The sequence below is a fragment of the Abramis brama genome (genome assembly GCF_963993115.1).
Source record: "Abramis brama genome assembly, chromosome: 4".
Lineage (NCBI taxonomy): Eukaryota > Metazoa > Chordata > Actinopteri > Cypriniformes > Leuciscidae > Abramis > Abramis brama.
This window is the reverse complement of record NC_139966.1, coordinates 10,880,458-10,896,042: the sequence shown is the minus strand read 5'-3', so window position 1 is coordinate 10,896,042 and position 15,585 is coordinate 10,880,458. Positions and strand designations below refer to the sequence as shown.

The 15,585-nt window shown below is 36.7% G+C and overlaps 1 long non-coding RNA gene across 1 annotated transcript; it reads left to right on the top strand.

The window, feature by feature from the left end:
* Positions 1-9,796: 9,796 nt before the first annotated feature.
* On the top strand, positions 9,797-10,985 carry LOC311081702. Its single transcript, XR_014605973.1, has 5 exons — positions 9,797-9,879; positions 10,017-10,048; positions 10,149-10,196; positions 10,449-10,783; positions 10,892-10,985. It is a non-coding gene; the product is annotated as an uncharacterized lncRNA (long non-coding RNA).
* The last annotated feature ends 4,600 nt before the right edge of the window (positions 10,986-15,585 follow it).

The following is a 15,585-nucleotide window of genomic DNA, read 5'->3' as shown; positions in this document are numbered from 1 at the left end:
GTAGCGCCACACGTTGCTTTTCAAATTGTCAGGAGTGTAGATTTCGAACTCCTCGTCAGGCGTGGTTGTTGTAGGCGTTGGCGCGGCCATTGTTTTAGTATACAAAATAAGCGCTAACCAGGACGCTAACGCCACCTACGGGAGCCCAGATGACCAATAATAGCCTTGCTAATGAGCTAACGTCACCTACAGGAGCCCAGATGACCAATAATAGCCTTGCTAATGAGCTAACGTCACCTACAGGAGCCCAGATGACCAATAATAGCCTTGCTAATGTGCTAACGCCATCTACAGGAGCCCAGATGACCAATAATAGCCTTGCTAATGAGCTAACGCCACCTACAGGAGCCCAGATGACCAATAATAGCCTTGCTAATGTGCTAACGCCACCTACAGGAGCCCAGATGACCAATAATAGCCTTGCTAATGAGCTAACGCCACCTACAGGAGCCCAGATGACCAATAATAGCCTTGCTAATGAGCTAACGTCACCTACAGGAGCCCAAATGACCAATAATAGCCTTGCTAATGTGCTAACGCCACCTACAGGAGCCCAGATGACCAATAATAGCCTTGCTAATGAGCTTGCAATTCACAACTTCACCAGGCGTGAAAAAGCCTCGGAATCTGAATTGAAAACAATGTTTACAAGCAAACACGTACAAAAAATTATGCCCATTACAGGTTTGAATATTAAAGGCTGCCTAATATTAATATAATTTTATTTTTTGTCCTAATTATGTTTGAATAACAAAGTTGCAGTGTCTTAAAGGTCCCGTTCTTCATGATCCCATGTTTCAAACTTTAGTTAGTGTGTAATGTTGTTGTTAGAGTATAAATAATATCTGTAAAATTATAAAGCTCAAAGTTCAATGCCAAGTGAGATATTTTATTTAACAGAAGTCGCCTACAACGAACGGCCCGTTTGGACTACATCCCTCTACTTCCTTCTTTAATGACGTCACTAGAACAGTTTTTTGACTAACCTCCGCCCACAGGAATGCTCCCTCAACTCTACCGAAATTCGTTTATGTACTTGCGCACTTCTTATAACTTACTGTGTTTACTCAGCTCTTACGGTGATTTTCTGAAGTAAAACTGACGCTTCATCTTTTGTGTGATGTCCAATAAACTTTATTAAACTCATCAGTATATGTTTGATCATCATTCGGACCTGGTCCGAAACAGCAGACTTGTAGGCTAATAAATAATGGATACATACAAGCAGATGACAAATACGTTATAATAACCGTAATTAAACTACTAAACTATACCTGTTCCATCTCTATACAGCACTCTGACTCTGTAGGCATTATTGTCAGACTCGAAATGAACACCGTTACTGAGAGTTTCTGATATTATCATCATTCTGTAGCAACAATGACCATGACATCCGGTCAGCTGCTTTTCAAATTAGTGAATCCCGATCTCGCAAACACATCCTTCATTGTCTGAGAAAACAAGAGGTCTGTTCACTCCTGCATTGACCCCCTAAGTCTGCTTGGACTGTCAAAATTGCATCTTTGTGGCTCTCCAGAGAGTCATTAAGTCACACATTGCCTTAAACAGAAGGTACTCTGTCGTTTAAAACCCCCCTCTCTGTAAAAACCACATGCCTTTGAATCACGTGACCAGCCTCAAAGACATTCCAGATATTCCACACGCACAAGAACACTAGTGGATTTTGAAACAGACATTTCCACACATGTGATCCTATAGCAATGTTTTTGATATGTATTTTTATGTGTGTATAATTTCCATGGCAGATTGAGATGTCTATGTTCTATCGTAGAAAATCAATTGACACCTAAAATGCTCAGAATTATGCATATCTGTATTCCAATATTCTGTACACACCATTTCCGGTATCATTCTAATCGTAGTGATCTCACGGAATTGCATATATGTATGAGATTACAATGAAATGTATTCTTATGGGTATTATCTTTCTGAAAGAGAAAATACGAATTCTATCTCTCACATGACAAAGTCAAAGTAGGCGTTTCTTCACAAACAAAGAAACTTTTTCCCGCTTCAGATCAGAAGATCCGATTTGCTGTTGTCCCAAAAAGAGGGCGTAAGCAGATGTCCTTTAAAAGTAGAGACCCTCTCCTCTTGCTCTCTCTCTCTTACCCTTCTTCCTATTCTCCCCCGCGCAACGCTTCTCCAAGGAACAAGAAAAAGGCTCCGGCCTTCTCCCTCGGACCAACACATGTTCGAGTCGTAGCTGCCGTTCTTTGCAACTAAGTTATATATATTTGCCTCTTCCTTCACGGGAGATGAATCTTATTTTCCGGTAAACGTTACATTCAGTGAGCCTTTTAAGCTTCCCGCGACACCGGAAGACGCAGCACAAACAGGACACCGTCTGCGCTTCCTGCCTCTCAGCATCACCCGAACAGAGAACAAACTTGCAAGTATATTGATCCCTATGAAAGCTGATTCCAGGTGTCTCTTGAAATTAGGTTTCTGTCTGTAATAATTACTAGCTTTTCTCTTCTCTCTATATCCTTCTTTCTTTCTTTCATTTCATTTATTCTGATCACATTATTTCTTATGTTCTTGTTTGGTTAAATGTTTGTTTGTTTTATTGTTTGCATTTTTACGTACGTTTATATTTGTAGCTCATATAATCTCTCTAGTTTTTTACATTTATTAAACATTTACATTTATACTTTTACTGTCTCTGTGTTTGAAAACCCACCTTTATGAAGTCAATGAAATGCAAAAGATCTAATTAAGCTACACGCTCGATATTATAGACAACCTTGAGTAGTTTTTTTTTTTTAATTCATAAACTCAGAAAGTTTTATGTTTGTGGCCAGAAGATAAAACTTTCTTGGAGTCTGTAAACACGGTAATACCCTTGCTGATCTGTGATAAGCTATCTTACATACATTTGCTGGACAAGTGACTGATTTGATAAACGAGATCAGGCCAGTTAAGAGGTAAATACCGAAAATTGATAAAGTAAATGTATATGCGATTTTATGAATTATGACCATGAGTTATGATTATTAATATTTCCAAAATTCCCTATATCCTTGAGCTAATTCGCATTGATCCAGAGTCATTTACATTACAATTCCGTGAGATGAAATTGTCCTGACAGACTGAGCGCGAGCTCATGAAGCTCCGCCCCCTGGGTCGTCCAGCAGCAGCTTATTTGCATTTAAAGGGCACACACTAAAACAGCGCGTTTTTCTGAGCCCCAAAAAATGACAATTTAAACATGCTGTAAAAAATGATCTGTTGGGTATTTTGAGCTGAAACTTCACATACACACTCTGGGGACATCAGAGACTTATTTTACATCTTGTGAAAAGGGGCATAATACGGGACCTTTAATAGGCATTACTGCTTAACGGCAGTATCTGTTCCTGTTCTTGAAAAGGCCATTTAAAGAGAGACACCCTCCCTTTTCTTCAACAAAAACTGTTGTTCTATGAACCATAGCACATTTTGGGTTTCCTAGCAGAATATGCTGGCTAAGGGTCATTTCACTGTTCAAAACAGTTAAAAATAGCACTGATACTGGAAATAAAGTCTGGTTTGAGTGTTTCCCCATTGTTGTTCATCTTGTGGGACATTATAAGAAACTGAATTCTGACTTTAACAAATGTTACAATGGTACTTCACACAATAAACCAGTTCAACTTGCAAATGTACTTATGTCACTAATACCAGTTACGTGTGACCCTGACCCCACGCCCAGTTCACCACAGTCATAGTGCATAGCTGGTAAATATAGTGATGATTTATGTTTGGCATAATCACTCACAACACATGTCAATCAATGCATATAACGTAGAAATGTTCATGTACTGTAGCATGAAACCAATCCATGCTGCAGTTCAGGAGTGCGGAAAGACTGACAGAACGGATAATAAATAATACATAAAATATACTTCAAGATTTTGATAATGACAAAGAATAGTCCTAATCCTAATATGGGAGGTTAAGGCCTGGCTTCACAGACAGGGTTTAGTTTAGACAGAATTAGGCATTAGCCTAGTTAAATTAGGACATTTAGGTAACTTTTATAAACATTTTGAGTGTGTATCTTGTGACAAAACGATGACAGAGACATATTTTTTATGTCAGTTAAAACGGCTCAAACATGCATTTTAGTCCAGGACCAGTTTAAGCCTTGTCTGTGGAACCAGGAGTTTAAGTATTAATTCTGCAAAAACTGTTTGTTGTCAGCATTTTACTGTTTTTTTTTTTTTGGATTAATAAATCTTCTGCATTAATGTACAAGTTGTGTTTTATTAAAGTCCAACTGAAATCAAAATTGACCCTATTTATTTTGTTAGCGCATATTACTAGTCTTGTGGTGAACAATTAATCCGTGCAAGTTAAAACACAGAAAAAAATTGTTTGCCGTCGTAATCTTTAATCAAAGTCTGAAAAGTTACTTCCGGCCTGGAATGGCGTCCCTTCTCTGATGACGTAGGTTTGAGGACATGGTTTGGGAAATGCTTAACCACTCCCCTCAAATCGTTAGTCTGTTATGAGCAGAGATGGAGAGGAGGAGCGCTAGAGTAAAACCCTGCCCTCTGTTCAATATTCCGTTTCACTGGGAAATACGCCACAGCACTGGAGAAAAGTCGTTTGCAACTTCCGGTTCACGCGGACTTTAATTTATATACTGGTTTTATTGCTTTAAATATTGTTACCATTAGACACAGAGTAGGTAATATACAGCAATGCATGTTTGTGGAGTTGCTGTCCTGTTACTAGAACCACTTATCTTAAAAAAAACCTGACTAATTTTAATGAGACTTTAAATGAGACTTTAATAAGAAATTGCAATTTGAAAAGTAACCAGTAAAGATGTCAGGCAAAAATAGTAAAGTAAAAAATGATGTTTGCCTCTGATATAGTGGAGTGGAAATCTTAATACTCTCAGAAAGGTACTTAAAGGCTACTACTATGTTTAATTTGAACAACAAAACACCACCACACTACACTACACCACACTATTGCTCCAGTCTAATGTTTCCATATGTCTCCAAACCCTCCCAGAATAGGCCACTGTGACCTAAAAGACGATCGTAAAACACGTCATCACGACTACATGTTGACAACAGCAATGTTTCGGACGCAACAACCCAAGCTTGTAGAATTGAAAATTAAACTGAGAGACAATTATCAGTTTGTGAATTATTCCAAAGAAATGGAAAATGAAAGTTTGAAGCCAATTTTTCATTTGGTTCATTTTGATTCAAATTGAACAAAGAACTGCAAAGCGTTACACGGATGTAAGGATGGACTTTTACTAAGACTGAGTTCAAGAATTTGAACCTGCAATAAAACAATTAAACTCACTAATCTGAAGAAGAGATCTATGGGACAGAGAGCACAACACAACTTCTCCAATCTCGTCTCTTCCCCCCATGCTGAGTTCCTGACTCCTCACACTATCTTCTCCCCTTCAGGTCTCATTCAGTCATGCAAAACACACACACACCTGTCTCCAGTTGTTTTATGAGAGGTCAAAATAAATACTTTTGGTGCGAATGGTAAAGAAGTTTCATTCCCGCAGCAGCAGAACAGTCAGAACAAAGAAAACAATGCCTGTTCTTCTGATGTGGGAGATGCCCCAATAAAGATCGTTGATAACCATTTATCTTTATTCCCCAATCTCAGGCGTGACCACTTGGGGCACGAGAAAGGGTCCAGCGAAAGCTGAATAAATATTTGGGTGCTAGATGTTTATTGTTCTTTTGTTCCACTTGGGTATTTAAAGGGGATTGGCAAACAACTCAAGGAAGCATCTGTAAACAGAACTTCCCACACTGTTGCTGTGTGTCTCTATTGCCAGGTATGCTGACTCTTTTAAACTGTTTTTGATATTGCATTTTGAATTATGTTTGTATTTGATGCTGATCAGCTATGTATTGTGTATTCTGTTTAATTCTTTTAATTGATGTTTAACCTTGCCTGGAAAAATAAATGTTACATCTTGATTTATTCTGAAGTATTCTGAAATCATTATTTTAGTAAATTAAGGAGGCTGATGCTACCGCAAATCTTAGTTAAGGTAGGTCAAACTAAAGGCGCATGTATGAACGGAGCAGAAGGCACGTCATCTGAAGACCTTTTGATTTCTGTCTATGACTGATTTAGCAAGTTGTATGGAAATGGCTAAATTAAACTACACTCTCTTGTTCGAGTGAGCAGTAGGCAACCGACTTTAGAGGTATTAGCAAACCCTACATCCACTGACTAAAATCAGAATTAACAAGTTTGTGTCCGTATGAAACACGATATGGCCGACGTGATCTCTATGCGGCATTGGGTCCATAATGTATTAATAACTGAAAGTATGGAATGTCAAGAATAATAAAGATGTAAATTAAATCAAAATTCATCTTTTGATCAGCTGTTAAGAGAGAAAATCAGTAAAAACAAAGAGTCACTTAAATTTGGAGTCAGATTAAATTATTCACGGAGTCAGAATTTAAATTGGAAAACAACTGTTTAATAAATTAAAGTGATTTTTCCAGAAGCGCCCGAAAAGACATACACGTTGAATTCCCTTCGACCAAGACACCGGACACCTTCTTCGGGCCGGTGATTGGAGCTTACACGGACCTTAATGGTACCATTAAAATAAATTGGCTAAGATCCGTTTTGAAAAATGGTTTCATATCCCCAGTCAAATCTTTATAAAATCAGGAGGTGTGAATCTTCTCCTTAGCTGCTATTATGACCTTAACAAACTCTGTTAAGTTATCAGTGTTTCATCAACAGGTTTTACTCCACTGGAAAATGATCTACAAGCATAATTTCAGTCCTCACAACATCCCTTTGTGGATCTGTAGGTGTGTGGCTTTTAGGAACAAGTCTTTATTTTACAAACATTGGTGGGAAAAAGGAATATGGTCTGTAATGCATATTTTAGATACCGGAGTCATTATGTCTTTTGAGACTTTCTGTTTAAAATGTAATTTATTTGACAGGAAACAGTATGATAACATTATCAAAGCAATCCCACAATCTATAATTCAGATGTCTTTCAACGTATCTCAAAGTAATGAAACCCGCTGTCTTCCTAAGCTTTTTGGGAATGGAGTTTCTCTTACTCGCATACATTTACCCAATATTACAATTCGGAAAGCCTTTGTGAAGGAATTAGATCCTTATTATTTATTATATATCCTTATCTTCAAATACAAATAACATTTTTCAATATTTTTCCAGTGCTGAAGTTAAGATTTTAAGAACAAAATATCTTAAATTTCCAGTTGCACCAAAAGCAAAGGAAATGCACTTTAACATTCTGAAAGGAGTATATCCATCTAGAGAATGTTTAAGATGTCGATTTGGTCTTGATGTTCACTGTTGCTCCTTTTGTGTTGATCAGATTGAGACGACAGACACTGCATGAAAAGACTCAAATCCGGCAAAATACGGGCATGGTAAACTCCTGTGTAATTTGATGTTTGCCAGATGTATGTGGGAAAAAGCGGATCAGAGTAACATGGAACAGTATATTTCCAGATAAACCCGGAAACCTCACATATGCGGACATATACAGGAATCTGTGAAATTCTATAGCATAGCAAGTGCTTGTAAGCACTTCGACTTGGCGCAGTAATATCTTCACTCGTGAAAAATCCTCTCACCGGCCCCCGCTCCCTCTAGTGAAGATATTACTGCGCCAAGTCGAAGTGCTTACAAGCACTTGCTATGGTATTCCGCCATACAATATAGTTATCCATTTTACACGCATAGAAAAGCGCAACGTTTTGTTTTGTGTCACCGTCCTAGGTCGAGTTACACTACGCGAGTAACTGTATTTAAATAGGGAAAACGTGGAGGTGTTTGGTAGCTTCTCTGCTTGGCCCATATTGAATGAACTGGGCTAAGCTAAGTGCTAACAAAGTTTCGCCATAAGACAGAGCGATTGAGTGCACGCACTGAGACGAGAGAGGTATGTATCAACTCGTCTTAGTTAAGGGAATAACATAGTTTAATATGAAAAAACGGTGGAGTATCCCTTTAAAATCTCTTGCTGAGTTAATCCACCTTTAAACTATTAGGGGCGGTTTCCCGAACAGAGATTAAGCCTAATCCTAGACTAAAATTGCCCTTTAAACCAGATTAACAGAAATCTGCTTTCTCGGTCAAGGCTTTAAATAGTCCTAGATTTAGTTTATACCAGAGTTTAATAAGCTGATTTCCTGGAGGAAGACTAGAGTTACTCCAGGACTAAATTGAGGCTTAAATTAAACCTACCAGGAGGCAGGTTTAATTTAAGATTAACATCGTGTACTACTTGGATACACACACACACACACACACACACACACACACACACACACACACACATATATATATATACACTACCGTTCAAAAGATTGGGGTCAGTAAGATTTTTAATGTTTTTAAAAGAAGTATCTTCTGCTCACCAAGGCTGCATTTATTTGATTAAAAATACAAACAAAAACAGTAATATTGTGAAATATTACTTGTTTATATATATATATATATATATATATATATATATATATATATATATGTGTGTGTGTGTGTGTGTGTAGGGGAGAGCGGGGCACAAAGTAACGCTTTTTGACTTTCTCAGTTTGTGTAAATCTACTTATGGTTCAGAGTATTTATTTTTTCCCACATTCATTTCCCACATGTCTAGTACAATTATGTGTTTTTGTTTTATCAATACAGTATATACTTTTTTCTTGATATACCCCGAAAGAATGGAAGTGAAATGTGACAACATGCCCCATAGGTGTGGTACATTGTAACATAACATATGACAGCTTAAAATGTTATCTGATCTAATAAAAAAAATACACAAAACAAACTAAAATATTTTCTAAATAAAATACAATTAAAAAAATTTTTCATATAAAATAATGACAATATTTGATAATTAAATATAAACTCATTTTTGAGTTTTGACTACGAACACATGAAAACACAGCTATACAACATAGTTCAAAACAAATAAATAATTAGTAATTTCTGAACATTGACTCTCAGTCTTTATTCACCTTTTTCTCACGTTTTCTCAATAAAATTAATAAAAGTATAGAATATAATAGCATATTTCTAATAGGGGCACATTGTAACGAAGTGTGACAACATGCCCCGCCTGCACAACTGGGATTTAAACCCTTCTAGTGTCTTCTGCTAGTTAGCGAAGCATTAAAGAACTATCTCAACTGTTAAATAATATCTTGGAGATTAAAATAATATCAGATTTGTCTTATTTTAAATAAACACAAAAAATAGAGATGAAAAATTAACTTGGTTAATTGGTAAGCTATGGTTTAATAAATGTCTATGGATATCTTCCAAAAAATAAATAATTTTGGCGGATTTTTTTCTTTCTATATAGTGTTGATATGGCAACTAGTAAATACACAAAGTTTCGTCATCCAAGCATGTGTGGAAGTATTTAAAACAAGCGTGTTACAACTAACCCCGCGTTAGGTTGTGCCCCGCGCTCCTGTATATATACTGTATATATTGTGTTTTCTATGTGAATATATAGTAAAGTGTAATTTGTGTAACGTTACTGTTAATGTCGTGGCAGGGCAATAATGTTAACGTTAGTCAATAACTCTTTTCAGCAAGCTATAGCGTTAGTCCTTCTGTTTTTGAGTGTGTTAATGCTGTTTGTGTTAAGCGCCTTGCTCTGGTAAGTTCAATGTGATGTTATTCCTACATGCACCCAAATGAGCTAGTGGCTAACATTAGCAGTTACGTTAACTTTTACTCAAACAAAGTTAAGGTTATGGACATAATAGTTACCGGATGAACTATGCAAGTTTTTATTAAACCTTTACAAACGTCTTTTCATTATAGGTTTAAGTGGAAGGAGTGCAGTGAGCATCCCCCAAAATCAAGGTGACTCAAATGTTAATTTAGGTTGTAAGTTAACTATTTTTCACCATTTCTTTTATTTGGAGGCTAATTCATTAGCATCAATCAAAAGTCTCTTAAAAATTAAATATTTTGCTGTCTGTTTTTGTGTGCATGTGCAGACCTACATTGTCACCAGAGAGCAACTTTATCGGTAAGTTGCATTAACTTGAAATTTTGTATCATTAATTTTTCATTAAAGAGGTTGATTGCATAATTTGACTGGTTTCATATTGATTGTTTTATCTGTGCAGGTGAAGGACTTCTTGGGGAAACGGCCGGCTCTTCGGATTGAATCACAGGTAAAACATACTCACTTCTCTTTTCTGCCGCTCTTCACACATATTTCTATGCCAAATTTTTAATATGTATCACATTCAAATGGAACAGCAAATGCCACTATTCACTGTGTGTAAGAACTATCACTATGCATGTGACCATGTTGCTCAACAATGTATTTTAACTGAACACGTTGCATCGCAAATGTGTTTTCTGTTGCAAATTGAGTATTAGTCTTTTTATATAATTATTTTAGTTTGTTTTTGTTTTTGTAGCTTTGTGCTGAGTTCCAACGCATTACAAACGTCAACATACGGAACCAGTTCTATGCTGTGCTTGACCAACATACACCTGCACTGGTGGCCTTGTATAGGCAGAAGGCGGTAAGATATCAGAGGCGCTGTGTGACATCTTAAAGATTTATGAACTGATATGTTTTGTCTCTTATGTTTACTGTGATGGCCAACTTATTCAAACTGAAAATTCAGTTTTGTGGTTCTTGCAGATTGTTAATCCATTTAAACGCTTTTTAATTTCAAACTTTACAGGAATCTGTAAGGTGCCTCCATAATTCAGAGAACAACCCACACAAATACGATCCACAAACCGGGTAAGACTGTGTATTGTATACTGTAAATGTTAGTTTAATCTACTACTATATGGATTTGAAATACTAAAACTGAATTTCATTAATGATGCCTGCAACTTTTCCCCCCAGAATAAATTCATCACATAACCTGGCTGTGACCACTTACCTCTTCAAAGAATTAAGGACAACTTTTACAGACGTTGACCCTGAATGTGTAAAAGGTAATCTTAAAGATGTTGTAATCATTTTAATGTCCTCTGTTTTACTTAGTTTTATTGGCATTACATTTATTTATGATTTATTTAACAGGTTGCAAGACGTATTTTGAGACTTTGGAGGAAGTATTCTTTGGCTCAGGCTGAAAAGGCCCAGAAAAGAAACACTATGAAGAACATTGCAAAGAACGGTCAAAGAAAGAGACGGGTAAGTTAAGCATTTATTTTTTTTCTTCTTCAGAATGTAACTGTCCTCCTCTCTGTGTTTTAGTGGTTAAATTACTGTCATGTTTTGCAGTTGCTGGAGACCAGGGGCCGGTTGCACCAACTGTGCGTAAGTTATAACTTAGCCTAGTTTTGACGTAAATGGACACTAAGTTACGACATACGCACTTCTAAATATTTTTGCGTTGCACCATTAAACTTAGTTGAATCGTAACTCTACGTATAAACTAAATATTTACGGCAGCCTCCAATCAGGAGTAACGGATGGAATAAAATATCAGACAGACTGAACTGCATCAATAAGCTCTTCTTTTACCTGACAGACTTCAATTCTTTAGACATATATGATTATGCTGACATTTACACTCGCTTACATTTTAAGAGAGAGAACATTATGTGAAAAGATTACTTTGTTAGCGGCTATCTTTAACACAAACCCATCCTAAACAGCACGCCGCTGTGCGCATCGGTCCATGTTGTGCATGTCAAATATCAGTCATAATCAATAAACGTAATTTCTTATGCTTTTTGCATCAATATTTATTTATTGATCCTTATTCATTTAATTTCAAATACAGTTTCTGAATGTTATTTACATATAAAAACACTTATGCTATTCATGATCAAGTATCGTATTTAATGGAAACTTATTTTTACCGTTAGTAACGTGAGGCAAAAGAATGAAGGATAAACTGAAATTCACAGCATTTCAACACAACATCTGCTCACGTATTTGAAGGCTGCTATTGGATCATCGAGGCTAAACGTCATATTATGCGACTACGCATTACTTTATGGAGAGCTTACGACCTACTAGCTATGTTCTGCCTTACGAACAAATGGTGCAACGGAATAAAGTTCAGAGTTAGTTACAAACTAGCTAGTAGTTACTAAGCCTCTAGTGTGGACTTTACGTTCCAATTTAAGAAAGAACTTACGAACGACTGGTGCAACCCTACCCAGGTCCAGTGTTGTACAAACCAACACAGAAAGGGAACTGTGGAAGACTGCAACAATAGAACTGATGTCTGATGAAGATGCTATTGTTGATGGAAGGCCAGTGTGGATGGTGAGGTCTCCACCACACAGAACCACAGAGTTATCTGCTCTCTGCCAGGTACTACAAACCAGACTAGAGGCTGACCCACGCTACGTCACACCACCAGTGCATCTGGTTATTGAAATAATTTTAACAAATATTTGTTTCAATAATAACAAATATTCAGTTTGAAAAAATGAATATTTACATATATTTTATATACACTTTAATTTCTATATTTCTTATTTATTGATCTTGTTTTATATTGTATACTTTGTATATTTGTTCCTTTTTGATGTGCATGTTGCTTATCTCCACGTTTTGTATTTTATTCCTTTACACCTTTGTTCACATTTCTTTTTCCCCATTCATTTTAATGTATGTTTATAATGTTCTTTGGAATGTTCATGTTATATTTGTTTTTGTTCCTTTACATTTTCATCCCTTCAAATATTTTTGTTCCCCCATTCCTTTTTAATGCTTGTTTATAATGCTCTTTGGAATGTTTTATTTACCTTAATAAAAATGTCAGACTTTTTCATTGTTCTTTGTGTGTGTTTTTAAAATTATATTTGAATGTATTAAAATTGGGGTAAGGGGGGTTTAGTGTATACTGAGCAATATCTGCATAGCTTTACTTTACTTTACTTTATACTTTATTGTCAGACCGAAGTCTGAAATTTTTCTTACATGACAGTATTCATGTTTACCACTACATTTAGCATACATACAACACTGACAATCACTCAAACCACACAATTGTACATTCAATACAACACTTATCCATCAACCCCACCATCCCAATACTCTTGATCTCTGATTAGGTTTTTTTGTTCAGCGCTAGGATTGCCTGATGCACAAAAGAGTGTTTCAGCTTCACCTTATTAAATTTGGGAACTCTATACCTAAGCTTTGACGGTAGTAGTTCAAACTCTTTGTGCAAAATATGCATGGGATTAGAAGCTATATTGTCAGCCAACCTAAGAACATTATTGTGATAAGCTGAGTCATAAAGCTTCTCCAGCGGCTGACCTACTATCTTTGAGCAGATTTTTAATTGATTAAAAACCTTTGTTTTTAACACGACAGACAGACTTTTATACCAACTAGAGTTGCAGTATTGCAGTAAACTCATTATCACAGATCTAAAAAACAGCAGAAGAATCTGCCTTCTTACTCCAAAAGACCTAAGACGGCGAAGAAAATAGATTCTCTGCTTAGTCTTTTTACATAGGGTCTCAATGTGATCTTTCCAAGATAACATATCGTCTATGGTCGCTCCCAAATACTTATATGTCTTGACCAGTCTAATTTCCTCCTTATGAATAAAGACAGGCGCTATATCTGCCGTTGACCCAAATACAATCTCCTCAGTTTTACTCGTATTAATAATAAGAGCATTATTCTCACACCACTCAATCAATTTGCTTACACCGTGATGATGAACCTCAGAACTATCTAAGTCATTCAACACCGATATTAGGACAGTATCATCAGAGTACTTCAAAATATACTGATTTAACATGTCCGTTCGACAGTCGTCAGTATATAATGTAAAAAGTCTGGCAGAACTAACACAACCTTGCGGTACTCCGACATTTGTAATAATTTCAGACGACACGGTTTTATTAACCCTGACTCTCTGAACTCTGTCTGTGAGAAATGATGTATACCACTGAATCAGATAAGGGTTCACCCTCAGCTGTACGAGTTTTAACACCAGTCTTTCAACCTGTATGGTGTTAAATGCAGAAGAGAAGTCCAAGAACAGAGTTCTCACAATTGTTCTTGGTTTATCTAGATTTTTAGAGATAATATGCACTAAAGCAGCAACTGCATCTTCAGTACCTTCATCCTTTCTTATAGGCAAACTGCCATGGATCTAATTTATCTTTAACTGCCGCAACCAAATACTGAAGTAACAGTCTCAGTAATAGCTGGCCTATAACCAATCAAATCACTGTGCGATAAGGGCTAGGGTGGGCTATATTCTAAAAGTAACCAATCAAATCACTTTCCTGGGTTTTTAATGTGTCCTGTACTCCAATAGTGGTCTGGGTAATGTGAGTGGTTTTAAAAGAAAAGGACCAATAGGGGGGAAGGCCGAAAGGTGCACAAAGGTGTGAAAATGTTCTCTTGAAAAAACCTTTGATGGTATTACTTGCCATGGCAACAAATGGCTGTAGCACAGAAGTATATGTCCACAACATACATCCGATTTGGTATCATTTCGGATGTATACGGATATATACAGACCCATGGAATTTGAGCTATCCGGCCAGTATACTCCTGGATTCTTCTGAATTTCAGCAGTGTATACAGGAGTATACTGGTCCGGATACACCTCTTTTTATGCAGTGAGAACATTTTTTATGACTGTAAATTTGCTTATACCTTTTGGGAGGATTTGCATTACTGGCTATTTCTTAAATTTGCAGATTTACCTGTATTAAAGGTCCCGTTCTTCGTGATCCCATGTTTCAAACTTTAGTTAGTGTGTAATGTTGCTGTTAGAGCATAAATAATATCTGTAAAATTATAAAGCTCAAAGTTCAATGCCAAGTGAGATATTTTATTTAACAGAAGTCGCATACTTTGAATGGCTCGTTTGGACTACATCCCTCTACTTCCTTCTTTAATGACGTCACTAGAACAGTTTTTTGACTAACCTCCGCCCACAGGAATGCTCCCTCAACTCTACCGAAATTCGTTTATGTACTTGCGCACTTCTTATAACTTACTGTGTTTACTCAGCTCTTACGGTGATTTTCTGAAGTAAAACTGACGCTTCATCTTTTGTGTGATGTACAATAAACTTTGTTAAACTCATCAGTATATGTTTGATCATCATCAGACAGCAGACTTGTAGGCTATTAATAAATAATGGATACATACAAGCAGATGACAAATACGTTATAATAACCGTAATTAAACTACTAAACTATACCTATACAGCACTCTGACTCTGTAGGTATTATTGTCCGACTCGAAATGAACACCGTTACTGAGAGTTTCTGATATTATCATCATTCCGTGAGATGAGATTGTCCTGAGAGACTGAGCGAGCTCATGAAGCTCCGCCCCCTGGGTCGTCCAGCAGCAGCTTATTTGCATTTAAAGGGCACACACTAAAACAGTGCGTTTTTCTGAGCCCCAAAAAATGACAATTTAAACATGCTGTCAAAAAATGATCTGTTGGGTATTTTGAGCTGAAACTTCACATACACACTCTGGGGACATCAGAGACTTATTTTACATCTTGTGAAAAGGGGCATAATACGGGACCTTTAACAAAGGAAAATGTAATTTTTGGAAGATGAAACGCATGACTTGGCAGTTAACCC